Source organism: Lemur catta, chromosome 23, assembly GCF_020740605.2.
Source record: "Lemur catta isolate mLemCat1 chromosome 23, mLemCat1.pri, whole genome shotgun sequence".
NCBI classification, from domain to species: Eukaryota; Metazoa; Chordata; class Mammalia; order Primates; family Lemuridae; genus Lemur; species Lemur catta.
In genome coordinates, this window is record NC_059150.1 from 30,722,501 (window position 1) to 30,737,257 (window position 14,757).

Below are 14,757 nucleotides of genomic sequence, written 5' to 3' on the forward strand. Positions count from 1 at the left end.
TACACGGGGTCGAGAACAGGGAGCATCACCGGGACCCCACTCCATTGTACCCAGGGCATGGGACCCTGCCTCTCACTTGGGATACTGGGGTGGAGCCTCATCTCACGGCTGGCTTGGGTTGGTTGTAGGCTTGCTTATGTCTGCGAATGGAAGAAGTGTGAGAATTACATTTAGGATAATGGTAAGGGGTTAAGATTATGGTTAGGATTAGGGATTAGGAGTAGGTTTAGGGGTTAAGGTTAGGGTTAGGGGTTAGAGTTAAGGTTAGGGGTTAGAGTTAAGGTTAGGGATTAGAGTTAGGGTTGGCTGTTAGAGTCAGGGGTTAGGTTTAGGGTTAGGTGTTAGGGTTAGTGTTAGGGCTTAGATTTAGCAGTTAGATTAAGGGCACAGGATCCGTCTATCTATGGTGAGAGGGGGGTGGGCAGAGTCACTGCGACACCACTCCATCGTACCCTGGGCCTAGGGCCCTGACTGTCATGCAGCACTCAAGTGGAGCCTCATCTCATGCATGGCATGGTTGGATTACAGGCTTGCTTAGCTCTGAGAATGGAAGAAGTGTGAGAAACAGAGTTAGGGTTAGGGTTAAGGGTTAGGAGTTAGGGGTTAGGGTTAGTGTTAGGGGTTAAGGGTTGCAGTTAGCATTAAGGTTAGGGTTTAGGGGTAGGGTTAGTTTTAGGGGTAGGGTTAGGATTAGGGTCATTGGTTAGGGTTAGCATTAGATGTTAGGTTTAGCATTAGGGTTAGGGTTGGGTGTTATGTTTAGGGCTAGGGTCAGGGATTAGGTTTATGGATTCGGCTTAGGACATGGGCCCTATATGATCTAGCAGGGGTGTTGAAATGGGAAAATCGCTGGGGTCCCACTCCATGGTACCCTGGACCTTGGGCCCAGACCTACATGCAAACATGGAGCCTCATCTTACGCATGGCATGGCTGTATTGTAGGCTTCCTTAACTCTGAGAAGGGAAGAAGTGAGAGAATTAGGGTTAGGGTTATGATTAGGGGTTTGAGGTTAGGGGTCAGGGTTGGTGTTAGGGTTAGTGGTTAGGGGTTAGGGATTGGGGTTAGTGTTCGGGTTGGGGGTTTGGTTTTAGTTTTAGGGGTATGGTTAGGGTCAGGTTTAGGCGTTAGTGTTAGGGTTAGGTTTAGGGCTTAAAGTTAGGGTTAGGGTTAAGGGTTAGGATTAGGGTTTAGAGTTAAGGTTAGCATTAAGTTTAAACGTTAGTGTTAGGGTTAATGGTTACTGTTAGGTTTAGAAGATAGCTGGGGCCCCACTTCATCATATCCTGGGCCTTGGGCCCGGACCTACATGCAAGAATACATGGAGCCTCATCTCACACATGGCATGGCTGGATTCTAGACATGCTTAACTCTGAGAATGGAATAAGTGTGAGAAATAGGGTTAGGGTTAGTGTTAGGGTTAGGGGTTAGGGTTTATGTTTCGCATTAGGATTAGGGTTTAGGTTTAGGGTCAGGCTTACGGGTAGGGTTAGGGTTAGGGTTTAGGGTTTGGGTTAGGGTTCGGGTAAGGTGTTAGGGTTAGCATTAGGTTTTTTGGTTAGCATTAGGGTTAGGATTAGGTGTTATTTTTAGGGTTAGGGTGAGGGATTAGGGTTTCAGATTCAGATTAAGACATGGGCCCTATATGGTCTATCTGGGATGGGGAACTGGGAAGATCGTCTGGGCCCCACTCCATTGCACACAGGGCTTGGGCCCCAGCCTTTCATATAGGACACAGGGGCAGAGCCTCATCTCATGCATGGCATGGGTGGATTGTAGGATTCCTTAACTTTTCGAATTGAAGAAGTCTGAGAATTAGATTTGGGGTTAGGGCAAGAGGTTAGGATTAAGGTTAGGGTTAGATGTTAGGGACTAGGATTAGGTTTAGGGGTTATGGTTAGAGGTTAGAATTAGGGTTAGTGTTACTGTTAAGCTTAGGGATTAGGACTATGTTTAGTGGTTAGGTTTAGGTTTAGGATGAGGGACTATGGTGAGGGTTATAGTACCCTAAGCTTTTGGCCCTGACCCTGATGCATGACTCAGGTGGAGTCTAATCTCACGCATAGCATTGCTGGGCTGTAGGTTTGCTTAACTCTGAGAATGGAAGAAGTATGAGAATTAGGGTTAGGGGTTTGAGGTTAGGGGTCAGGGTTAGGGGTTAGGGGTTAGGGGTTGGAGTTAGTGTTAGGGTAAGGGTGGTTGTTTGGTTAGGGTTAGGGCTAGAGATGTTATAAGTGGTAGAGTTAGGCTTAAGGTTGTCATTAGTGTTAGGGTTAGGGTTAGTGTTTTATAGTTAGTGTTATGGTTTCGGTACTACGGTTATGGTTATGGATTAGGGTTAGAGTCAGGGATTAGAAGTTTAGTTTAGTGTTAGGGTTAGTGTTAGTGTTAGCAATAGGGTTAGGTTTAGGTGTTATGGTTAGGGGTAGCAGTTAGGGTTAGAGATTAGGGTTAACGCATGTGCCGTATCTGCTCTATACTGGGTCGGGAACAGGGAGCATCACCGGGACCCCACTCCATTGTACCCAGGGCATGGGACCCTGACTGACTTGGGATACTAGGGCAGAGCCTCATCTCACACATTGCTTGGGTTGGTTGTAGGCTTGTTTATCTCTGCGAATGGAAGAAGTGTTAAAATTACATTTAAGATAAGGGTAAGGGGTTGGGATTATGGTTAAGATGAAGGATTAGGAAGAGGTTTAGGGGTTAGGGTAAGGGTTAGGGGTTAGGGTTAACATTAGTGTTTAGAGATACTGTTTGGGGTTACGGTCAGGGGTTAGGATTTGGGTTAGGTGTTAGTGTTAGTGTTAGGGCTTAGATTTAGCGGTTAGTTGAAGGGCACAGGACCTGTTTATCTATGGTGACAGGGGAGCGGGCAGGGATGCTGTGACACCACTCCATCGTACATTGGGCCTAAGGCCCTGACTGTCATGCAGCACTCAGACAGATCCTCATCTCATGCATGGCATGTCTGGATTGCAGGCTTCTCTAACTCTGAGAATGGAAGAAGTGTGAGAATTAGATTTAGGGTTATAGTTAGGGTTAGGGGTTGGGTTAGGGTTAGGGTTTAGGGTTCGGGTTAGGGTTAGGGTCAGGGGTTAAGGGTAGCATTAGGTGTTAGTGTTAGCATTAGGGTTATGGTTAGGTGTTAGGGTTAGGGTCAGAGTCAGTGTTTAGGGTTACGAAGTCGGGTTAGGACATGGGCCCTATTTGATCTATCAGTGGTGGGGAACTGGGAAGATCGCCAGGGCCCCACTCCATTGTAACCAGGTCATGGGCCCCTGCCTTTCATGTAGGACACAGGGGCAGAGCCTCATCTCACACATGGTACGGGTGGATTGTAGACTTTCTTATCTTTTCAAACTGAGGAAGTCTGAGAATTGGATTTGGGGTTAGAGTAAGGGGTTAGGATTAAGGTTAGGGTTAGGTTTTCAGGACTAGGATTAGGTTTAGGGGTTACGGTTAGAGGTTAAAATTAGTGTTAACATTATAGTTACAGTTAGGGATTAGGATTATGTTTTGTAGTTAGGTTTACATTTAGGGTGAGGGGTGAGGGTTAGATTTAGGAATTAGGGTTACTGTTTTGAATTAGGTTGATGGGTGTCAGTCAGGGTTTGGAGTTCAGGTTAGTGTTAGCTTAGATTTACTGATTAGTGTCAGGGCACATGCCCTGTCTAATCTATGGGGCACTGGGTGTGTGGAGCGTGATTTCATCCCCACTCCATCGTATCCTGGGCCTTGGGCTCTGACTGTCTCACAGGACTCAAGCAGAGCCTCCTCTTATGCATGGCATGGCTAGATTGTAGGCTTGCTTGACTACTATTATGAAAGAAGTGTGAGAATTTGATTTATGGTTAAGATTAGGATTAGAGTTTAGGATTAGTTATAAGGTTAGTGTAAAGGGTTAGGGTTAGGAATATGGTTAGGGTTTGGGGCTAAGGTTAGTGTTAGGGCTAGGGTTTAGGGTTAGGGTCGGTGTTTGGTTAGGGTTAGGGCTAGGTTCATTGTAATAGGTAGGGTTAGGATTAGGGTTGTGGTTAGGGTTATGGTGAGGTTTAGCTTTTCAGGGTTAGTGTTAGTGTTTAGGTATTACGTTTTGGTTACGCGTTTGTGTTAGGGTTACGAGTTAGTGATTGGGATTAGGGTTACTGTTAGGGATGAGGGTTAGTTTGAGAGGTTAATGTTAAGCTTAGTGTTAGGTTTAGGAGTAGGTTTAGCAATAGGTTTAGGGTTAGGGGTTATAGTTAGGGATTAGGGTTAAGGCATGGGCCCTGTCTGCTCTATGCAGCATCGAGACTGGGAGCGTCACTGGGACCCCACTCCATTGTACCCAGGTCATGCGATCCTGGCTGTCATGTGGGACACAAGGGCAGAGCGTCCTGTCACGCATGGCATTTGCTGTTTGTAGGTTTGGTTATTCCTGTGAATGAAAGAAGTGTGAGAATTACATTTAGGTTTAGGGTAGTGGGTTAGAATTATCGTGAGGGATAGAGTCTGTGATTAGGGTTAGGTTAGGGTTTAGAGTTAGTGTTGGGGGTTAGGGTCAGTGGTTAGGTTGAAAGTTAGGTGTTAGGGTTAGTGTTAGCGCTTTGATTTAGCAGTTAGTTTAAGGGCAGAGGACCTGTGTAATCTATGGTAAGAGGGGTGTGAAAAGGGGCACCGTGACAGCACACCATCATACACTGGGTCTTGGGCCCTGACCTTCATGCAGGACTCAGGCGGAGTCTAATTCCACGCATGGCATGGCTGGATTGTAAGCTTGCTTAACTCTGAGAATGGAAGAAGTGTGAGAATTAGGGTCAGGGTTAGGGTTAGGGGTTAAGGGTTGGGGTTAGTGTTAGGATTAAGGTTAGGTGTTAGGTTTAGGGGTTAGGGTTAGGGTTAGGTTTATGGTGAGTCGTTAGTGTTAGGGTTAGGGCTGGGGTTAACGTGTTTATGCTTAGGACATGGGCTTTGTCTGCACTAGGGGGGCGCGTTAGGAGGCTGGGATTGTCGCCGGAAAGCCCTATGCTGGGTATGGGCCCCTGGGTTTCATGCAGGGCACAGTGGCAGAGCTTTCTTTCTCGCATGGCATGGGAGGTTAAGGTTAGGCTTTCCTAATTCTGAGAAAGCAAGAAGTCTGACAATTAGATTTAGGGTTAGGATTATGGTTGGGGTTAGGGATTAAGATTAGTGTTGGGGTGAATGCTTAGTGTTAGGGGTTACGGTTAGGACTAGGGTTAAGTTTTGTGTTCATGGTTATGGTTAGGGATACGGGTTAGGGTTACGGTTGGTGGTTATTGTTAGGGTCAGGGATAGGTCTAGGCATTGGGGTAAGGGTTAGGGTGAGGGTTAGGGTTAAGGTTTATGGATACCGTTAGGTATTAGGATTATTGCTAAGGGTTAGGGTTAGGCTTAGGTTTTAGGGTTATGGTTTGGGGTTAGGTTTAGAGTTGTTTGTAGGGTTAAGGTTAGGTTTAGCGGTTTAGGGTTAGGGTTAGGGTTTAGGTGTTACGGTTATAGCTAGGAGGTAGGGTTAGAGTTATGGAATAGTGGCAGTTTTTAGGGTAAGGGTTATGCATTAAGGTTAGGTTAAGGGTTGGGTTAAGGTTAGGGTTATGGTTAGGTTTATGTGTTAAGGTGAGCAATAGGGTTAGGGTTAGATGTTATGTTTATGGTTTGGGTTATGGGTTAAATGTAGTGTCTATGCTTAGGGCACAGGCCCTGTCTGCACTCGCGGCATGGGTTAGGGTGCTGGGATTGATGCCAGGAACACACTCTCTCGTATGCTGGATATGGGCCCTTGGGTTTCATTTAGGACACAGTGGCAGAGCATCCTTTCACGCATGGCATGGGATGATTGTAGGCTTTCTTAACTCTAAGAATGGAAGAAGTCTGAGAATTAGATTTAGGTTTAGGATTATGGATAGGGTTACGGATTAATGTTAGTGTTAGCGTGAGGGTGTAGGTATAGAGGTTAGGGTTAGGGTTAGGGTGGTTGGTTAGGGTTAGGGCTAGAGATGTTATAAGTGGTAGGGTTAAGCTTAGGGTTATCATTAGGGTTACAGTTAGGGTTAGTGTTTTACAGTTAGTATTATGGATTAGGTACTACCGTTATGGTTACGGGTAAGGGTTAGAGTTAGGGTTTAGAGGTCGGGTTCAGTGTTAGGGTTAGGGTTAGTAATAGGGTTAGGGTTAGGTGTTATTCTTAGGGTTAGGGATAGCGGTTAGGCTTAGGGATTAGGGTTAACGCATGGGTCCTATCTGCTCTATGCGGGGTCGGGAACAGGGAACATCACCGGGATCCCACTCCATTGTACCCAGGGCATGGGACCCTGCCTCTCACTTGGGATACTGGGGCAGAGCCCCGTCTCACGCATGGCTCGGGTTGGTTGTAGGCTTGCTTATCTCTGCGAATGGAAGAAGTGTGAGAATTACATTTAGGATAATGGTAAGGGTTTAAGATTATGGTTTGAGTTAGGGATTAGGAGTACGTTTAGGGGTTAGTGTTAGGATAAGGGGTTAGGGTTAAGGTTGGGGTTTAGAGTTAGTGTTGGGGGTTAGGGTCCTGGGTTAGGTTTAGGGTTAGCTGTTAAAGTTAGTGTTAAGGCTTAGATTTAGTGGTTAGTTTAACGGTACAGGACCTGTTTATCTATTGTGAGAGGCGGGCAGACAGGGTCGCTGTGACACCAATCCATCGTACCCTGGATCTAAGGCCCTGACTGTCATGCAACCCTCAGGTGGAGCCTCATCTCACGCATAGCACGGCTTGATTGTAGGTTAGTTTAACTTTGAGAATGGAAGAAGTGTGAGAATTAGACTTAAGATTAGGCTTAAGGTTAGTGTTAATGTAGGGTTAGGGTTAGGGTTTAGGGTTTGGGTTAGGGTTAGGGTCAGGGGTTAGGGTTAGCATGACGTGTTAGAGTTAGGGGATTCAGGTTAGGACATGGGCCCTATCAGATCTATCAGGAGATGAGGAAATGGGAAGATCGCCAGTGCCCCACTCCACCATACCCAAGGCATGGGCCCCTGAGTTTCATGTAGGACACAGGGCCAAGCCTCATCTCACGCATGGCATGGGTGGATTGCAGTCTTCCTTAACCTTTCAAACTGAAGAAGATTGAGAATTACATTTGGGGTTAGGGTAAGGGGTTAGGATTAAGGTTAGCATTGGGTGTTAGGGACTAGGATTAGGTTTAGGGGTTATGGTTAGAGATTACAATTAGGGTTAGGGTTACTGTTAGGGTTAGGGATTAGGACTATGTTTAGTAGTTAGGTTTAGGTTTAGGGTGAGTGGTTATGTTTAGGTTTCAGGATTAGGGGTTACTGTTAGGAGTTAGGTTCTTGGGTTATGGTTTAGGCTAGGGGTTCAGGTTAGTGTTAGCTTAGGTTTAATGATTAGCTTAATGATTAGGGTTAGGGGTTAGGGTTAGGTTTAGGGTTTTTCATTGGGTTAATGTTCAGGTTACTGGTTTAGGGTTAAGGTTAGGCTTTAGGTGTTATGGTTATGGCTATAAGGTAAGGTTAAAGATATGGGCTAGGTATTTTTGTTAGGGTAAGTTTTATGGATGAAGGTTAAGGGGTTAGGATTAGGGTAACATTTAGGTTTATGTGTTAAGGTGAGCAGTAGGGTTAGGGTTAGGTTTTATTTTTAGGGTTAGGGTTATGGGTTAGGGGTAGTGTTGATGCTTATGGCACCGGCCCAGTCTGCAGTAGAAGGGTGGGTTAGGGGGCTGGGATTGTCGCCGGGAAGCCCTTCTATCATATGATGAGTATGGGCCCATGGGTTTCATGCAGGACACAGTGGCAGAGCCTCCTTTCACGCATGGCATGGAAGGATTGTAGGCTTGCTTAACTCTGAGAATGGAAGAAGTGTGAGAATTAGATTTAGGGTTAGGGTTAAGGTTAGGGTTTAAGGTCTGGGTTAGGGTTAGGGTCAGGGGTTAGGGTTAGCATTATGTGTTAGGGTTAGCATTAGGGTTAGGGTTAGGTGTTATGTTTAGGGTTAGAGTCCGTGGTTAGGGTTACAGATTTGGGTTAGGACATAGGGCCTATCTGATCTATGAGCAGTGGGGAAAAGGAAGATAGCCGGGGCCCCACTCCATTGTACTCAGGGCATGGGCCCCTGCCTTTCATGTAGGACACAGGGGCAGAGCCTCATCTCAAGCATGGCATGGGTGGATTATAGGCTTCCTTAACTCTGCAAACTGAAGAAGTCTGAGATTTACAGTTGGCGTTAGCGTAAGGGTTAGGATTAAGGTTAGCACTGGATGTTAGGGACTAGGATTAGGTTTAGGGGTTACGGTTAGAGGTTAGAAATAGGGATAGATTTACTCTTATGGTTAGATATTCGGATTATGTTTAGTAGTTAGGTTTATGTTTAGGGTGCGGGTTATGTTTAGGTTTCGGGATTAGTGTTACTGTTAGGAGTTAGGTTCCTGGGTTACTATTAGGGCTAGGTGTTCGGGTTAGTATTAGCTTAGGTTTAATTATTAGTGTCAGGGCACAGGCCATGTCTAATCTATGGGGGACCAGAGGTGTGGAGAGTGGTTGTGTCCCCACTGCATCATACCATGGGCCTTGGCTCTGACTGTCACACAGGACTCAGACAGAGCCTCATCTCACGCATGGCATGGCTAGATTGTAGGCTTGCTTAACTCCTAGAATGGAAGAAGTGTGAGAATTAGATTTAGGGTTAGGATTAGGGTTGGGGTTTAGGTTTAGGGTAAAAGGTTATGGTTAGAAATATCAGTGTTAGGGGCTAACGTTAGTGTTAGGGCTGGGTTTAGGGTTAGGGTCATTGTTTGATTAAAGTTAGGGCTAGGTTCATTGTACGGGATTGGGTTAGGGTTAGGGTAAGGGTTAGGGATAGCGTTGGGGTTAGTGTTAGTGGTTAGGTATTATGGTTTTGGTTATGGGTTCATGTTAGAGTTAGGGGTTGTGGTTAGGGTTAGGGTTAGGGACGAAGGTTCGTTTGAGAAGTTAGGGTTAAGCTTACGGTTAGGTTTAGGGGGTTTGTTTAGCATTAGGCTTGGGTTATGGGTTAGAGTCAGGGATTAGCGTTAAGGCATGGGCCCTATCTGCTCTATTCGGGGTTGAGACTGGGAGCATCGCCGAGTCCCCACTCCGTTGTACCCAGGTCATGGGACCCTGGCTCTCATGTGGGACACAGGGGTGGAGCATCATCTTACACAAGGCATGGGTTGGTTGTAGGCTTGCTTATTTCTGCGAATGGAAGAAGTGTGAGAATTACATTTAGGGTTAGGATAATGGGTTAGGATTATGGTTAAGGACAGGGTCTGTGGTTAGTGTTAAGGTTAGGGTTCAGAGTTAGTGTTGGTGGGTAGGTTCAGGGGTTAGGTTTAGGTTTAGGGGTTAGGGTTAGTGTCATGGCTTGGATTTAGTGGTTAGTTTAAGGGCACAGGACCAGTCTAATCTATGGTGAGAGGGGTGTGAAGAGGGTCGCCGTGACACCACATGATTGTACCCTTGCCTTGGGCCCAGACCTACTATCAAGGCTCAGGTGGAGCCTCATCTCACGCATGGCATGGCTGGATTTTAAGGTTGCTTAACTCTGAGAATGGAAGAAGTGTGAGAATTAGGGTTAGGGTTAAGGTTAGGGGTTGGGGTTGGGGTTGAGGTTAGGATTGTTCTTAGGGTTCGGGTTAGGGGGTTTAGGTTTAGTGTTAGGGGTTAGGGTTAGGGTTAGGGTTTAGTGTTAGGGTTAAGGTTAGGGTTAATAGTTAGGGGTAGAGTTTAGGGTTAGGGGTAGGGTAAGGTTAGGGTTATGGTTTAGTGTTACTGTTAGGGTCATTGTTAGGGTTAGGGTTGTTGTTAGGGTTAATGATAAAGTTAGTGGTTTTGATTGTGTTAGTGTTAGGGTGAGAGATTTTGAGTTAGTGTTAGAGTTTAGGTGTTAAGGTTATAAATAGGGGTTAGTGTTAGTGTTAAGGGGTAGGGTTTGGGCTTAAGGTTAGGGTTACTTTTAGGGTTAGGTTTAGGCTTTGGTGTTAGCATTAGGGTTAGGATTAGGTGGTATGGGTTTGATTAGAGTGATGGGTGAGAGCTAGGGTTTAGGGTTAGGGAATGGACACTATCTCCTCTATGGGTGGGGGGTCAGGAGCTGGGAGCATTTCTGGTACCCGACTCCATCGTACTGAGGGCAAGGGTCCCTGCCTTTCATGTGAACATAAGGGTGCAGCTTCATTTCACGCTTGGCATGAGGGTATTGTAGGCTTGCTTAACTCTGATAATGGAAGAAGCATGATATTTAGATTTAGGGTTAGGGTTAGGGCCACCAATTACTGTTAAGATTAGTGCTTAAGTTTAGTGTTAGGGGTTAGAGTCAGTGGTTTGGTGAGGATTATGTTTAGGGTTAGTGCTTAGGTTTAACGTTTATGTTTAGGCTCGAGCCCTGTCTACTCTATGAGGGCTCGGGGAAAGAGAGCGTCACAGGGGTCCCACTCCAGCGTACCCCAGCTATGAGGCCCTGACTGTCACGCAGGACATGGGCAGAGCTTCATCTCACAAATAGCATGGCTGGATTGTAGTCTTGCTTAACTCTGAGAGTGGAAGAAGTGTGAGAGGTTCTGTCAAACACAATGAAGAAAGAGTCATTTCATAGGAAGAGGGTAACTCTTAGCTTGAGAGGAGTCATGAACCAGAACCCTTACATTCACGGAGAGAAAGCCACTATAAAGAGGTGGGTTGTAGGATTGACCTAATGCCTAACACTAACCCTGACCCCTAATTTGAACCCTAACCCCAATCCCAACCTACACCCGGACTCCAACCTCTAACCCTAACCCTAACCCTAACCCTAACCCCAACCCTAACCCCAACCACAACTCTAACTTTAACCCTAAACCCTAACCCTAACCCTAAACCCCACCCTAATGCTAAACTTAACCGTAACCCCTAACACTAATCCTAACTGTAACCCTACTTCCTAGCCATAACCGTAACACCTAAACCCTAACCCTAAACCATTAACCCTAACCACAACCCTACAAACAACCCTAACCCTAACTCTCACCTCTAGCCCTAACACTAACCCCTAAACCCTAAACCTAAACCCAACCCTAACCCTCACCCTAACACTATTCCTCACCTTAACATTAACCCTAACCATTAATCTCTAACCCCTAACCCTGCCACTAACCCTAATCCCTAACCCCAATCCCCTAACCCTAACCCTAACCCTAATTCTCACACTTCTTCCATTCTATGAATTAAGCAAGTCTAAAATCCAGCCATACTATGCATGAGATGAGGCTGCACCTGAGTCTTGCATGTAGGTCTGGGCCTAATGCAGGGGTAAAATGGGGTGGTGTCATGGCGATCCTCTCCATACCCCTCTCACCATAGATTAGACAGGTCCTGTACCCTTAAATTAACCACTAAATCTGAGCTCTAACACTAACCTTAACCCATAACCCTGAACCTAACCCCTGACCCTAACCCCAACACTAACTCTAAACCCTAACCTTAACCCTAACCACAGACCCTATCCCTAACCATAATCCTAACCGGTTACCCTAACCCTAAATTTAATTCTCACACTTCTTCCATTCGCAGAGGTAAACAAGCCTACCACAAACACATGCAATGTGTGATATGATGCTCCACCCCTCTATCCCACATGAGAGCCAAGGTCCCATGAAATGGGCACAACCAAGTGAGGTCCTGGCGATGATCCCAGTCCCGACCCCACATAGAGCATATAGGGCCCATGCCTTCATCCTAATTCGTCACTCTAACCCCTAACCCTAAGCCTAAAGCTAAACCTACGAACTAAACCTAACCCTCAGCTTAACCCTAACCTCTCAAACTAACCCTCATCCCTAACCCTAACCCCAACCCCTAACCCCTAACACTGACATGAACCCATAGCCAAAACTGTAATACATAAACAATAACACTAACCATAAAACGCTATCCCTAACTCTTACCCTAACCACATACCTAACCCTAACCCTACCCCTTACAATGAACCTAGCCCTAACCCTAACCGAACAACGACCCTCACCCTAACCCCTAACCCTAAACCTAAGCACTAACACTAACGTTAGCCCCTAACCCTAATGATATTCCTAATCCTAACCCTTTACCCTAAACCTAAACCTAAACCCTAACCCTAATCCTAACCCAAAATATAATTCTCACACTTCTCCCATTCTAGAATTTAAGCAAGCCTACAATCTAGCCATGCCATGCGTGAGATGATGCTCAGCCTGAGTCCTGCATGACAATCAGACACAAGACCCATGGTGTGATGGAGGGGAGACGCACCCACGCTCCACACCCCCAGTGCCCCATAGATTAGACAGGGCCTGTGCACTGTCACTAATCATTAAACCTAAGCTAACACTAACAGGAATCCCTAGCCCTAACAGTAACTGATGAACCTAAATCCTAACAGTAACCCTAATCCCTAACCCTAACCATAACCCCTCACCCTAAACCTAAGCCTAACTACTAAACATAATTCTAATCCTTGACTGTAACTGTAACCTTAACCCTAATTCTAACCTCTAACCATAACCCCTAAATCTAATCCTAGTCCTGAACACCTAACCCTAACCTTAATCCTTACCCATTACCCTAACTCCAAATGTAACTCTCAAACTTTTTCAATTTGAAAAGTTAAGGAAGCCTACAATCCACCCATGCCATGCGTGAGCTGAAGCTCTGACCCTGTAGCCTACATGAAAGCCAGGGGCCCATGCCCTGTGTACAATGGAGTGGGGCCCAGGCGATCTTCCCAGTTGCCCACCACTGATAGATCAGATAGGGCCCATGTCCTAACCTGAATCCATAACCCTAAACCCTGACCCTAACCCTAAACATAATACCTAACCATAATCCTAATGCTAACACTAACACCTGATGCTACCCCTAACACCTGACCCTAACCCAAACCCGATGCCCTAACCCTAACCCTAAATCTAATTCTCACACTTATTCCATTCTCAGAGTTAGACAAGCCTGCAATCTAGCCATGCCATGCATGAGACTAGGATATGCCTGAGTGCTGCATGACAGTCAGGGTCTTTGGCCCAGTGTATGATGGAGTGGTGTCCCAGCGACTCTGCCTGCCCCCCTTTCACCATAGATAGACAGGTCCTGTGTCCTTAAACTAACCGCTAAATCTAAGCCCTAACATTAACCCTAACACCTAACCCTAAACCTAACCCCTGTGCCTAACCCCCAACACTAACTCTAAACCCTACCTTAACACTAACCTCTAACCCTAACCCTAACACCTAAACCTACTCCTAATCCCTAACCCTAACCATATTCTTAATCCCTTACACTTATCCTAAACGTAATTCTCACACTTCTTCCATTCGCAGAGATAAGCAAGCCTACAACCAACCCAAGCCATGCGTGAGATGACATCCACCCCAGTATCCCAAGTCAGTCAGGGTCCCATGCCCTGGGTACAATGGAGTGGGGTCCCAGTGATACTCCCTGTTCCCAACCCAGCATAGAGCATATAGGGCACATGCATTAACTCTAATCCCTAAGCCTAACCGCTACCCCTAACCCTAACCATAATATATAACTTAACCCTACTGCTAACACTAATTCTAACCCTAACACTAAACCAAACCTCTAATCTCTTACTCTAAGCGTAACCTGTAACCATAACCATAGTACCTAAACCATAACACTAACTGTAAAACACTAACCATAACCCTAATGACAACCCTAAGCCTAACACTACCACTTACAACATCTCTAGCCCTAACCCTAACCAAACAACCACCCTAACCCTAACACTATCCCCTAACACTAAGCTCTCACCCTAACACTAACGTTAATCCCTAACCCTAACCATAATCGTAACCCTAAATATAATTCTCAGACTTCTTCCATTCTAAGAGTTAAGCAAGCCTACAATCCTCCCATGTCAGGCGTGAATGGAGGCTCTGTCACTGTGTCCTGCATGAAACCCACGGGCCCGTATCCAGTGTATGATAGAGTATGTTCCTGACAACAATCCCGGCCCCCCAACTCACCACCCTAGTTCAGCTAGGGCTCATGCCCTAAGTATAAACACTATCCCTAACCCATAACCCTACCCCTAAACATAACACCTAACTCTAAAACTCACCATAACACATAAACATAACCCTAACCCTAACATTAATCCCGTAAACTAAACTTAATGCATAAGACTTACCCTGAAATCTTCCCCTATCCCATAACTCTAACACTAACTCCTACCCATAAACGTAACACCTAAACTCTAAACCTTACCCTAAGGACTAGACCTAAATGTAAACCTAACCCTAAACCCTAATCCTAACCCTAACCTCTTACACTAACCCTGAACCCTGATCCTAATCCTAACCGCTAAGCCTAACCATAATCCTTAACTCTAACACTAACCCTAACCTGAACCCTTAAACCTAACCCTAAAACTAAACCACAAACCCTAATCCTAACTCTTAACCCTAAACCTAACCCTAACCATTAACCCTAAACTTAACCCTCAAACCTAACACTAACACAAACCCTTAACACTAATACTAACCCTTAACCCTAACCTTAACCCTTAATCCTAATCTTAACCCTTAACCCTAATGCTTACCCCAAACCTAACAATTAACACTGACCCTAACCGTTAACATTGACCCTAACCCTAAACCTTAACGCTAACACTTAACCATAACTCTAACCCTAACTCTTAACCCTAATGCTAACCCTTACACCTAACCATAACGCTAAGCCCTAGTCCTAACCCAAACACTAACCGCTAACCCTAAACCTAA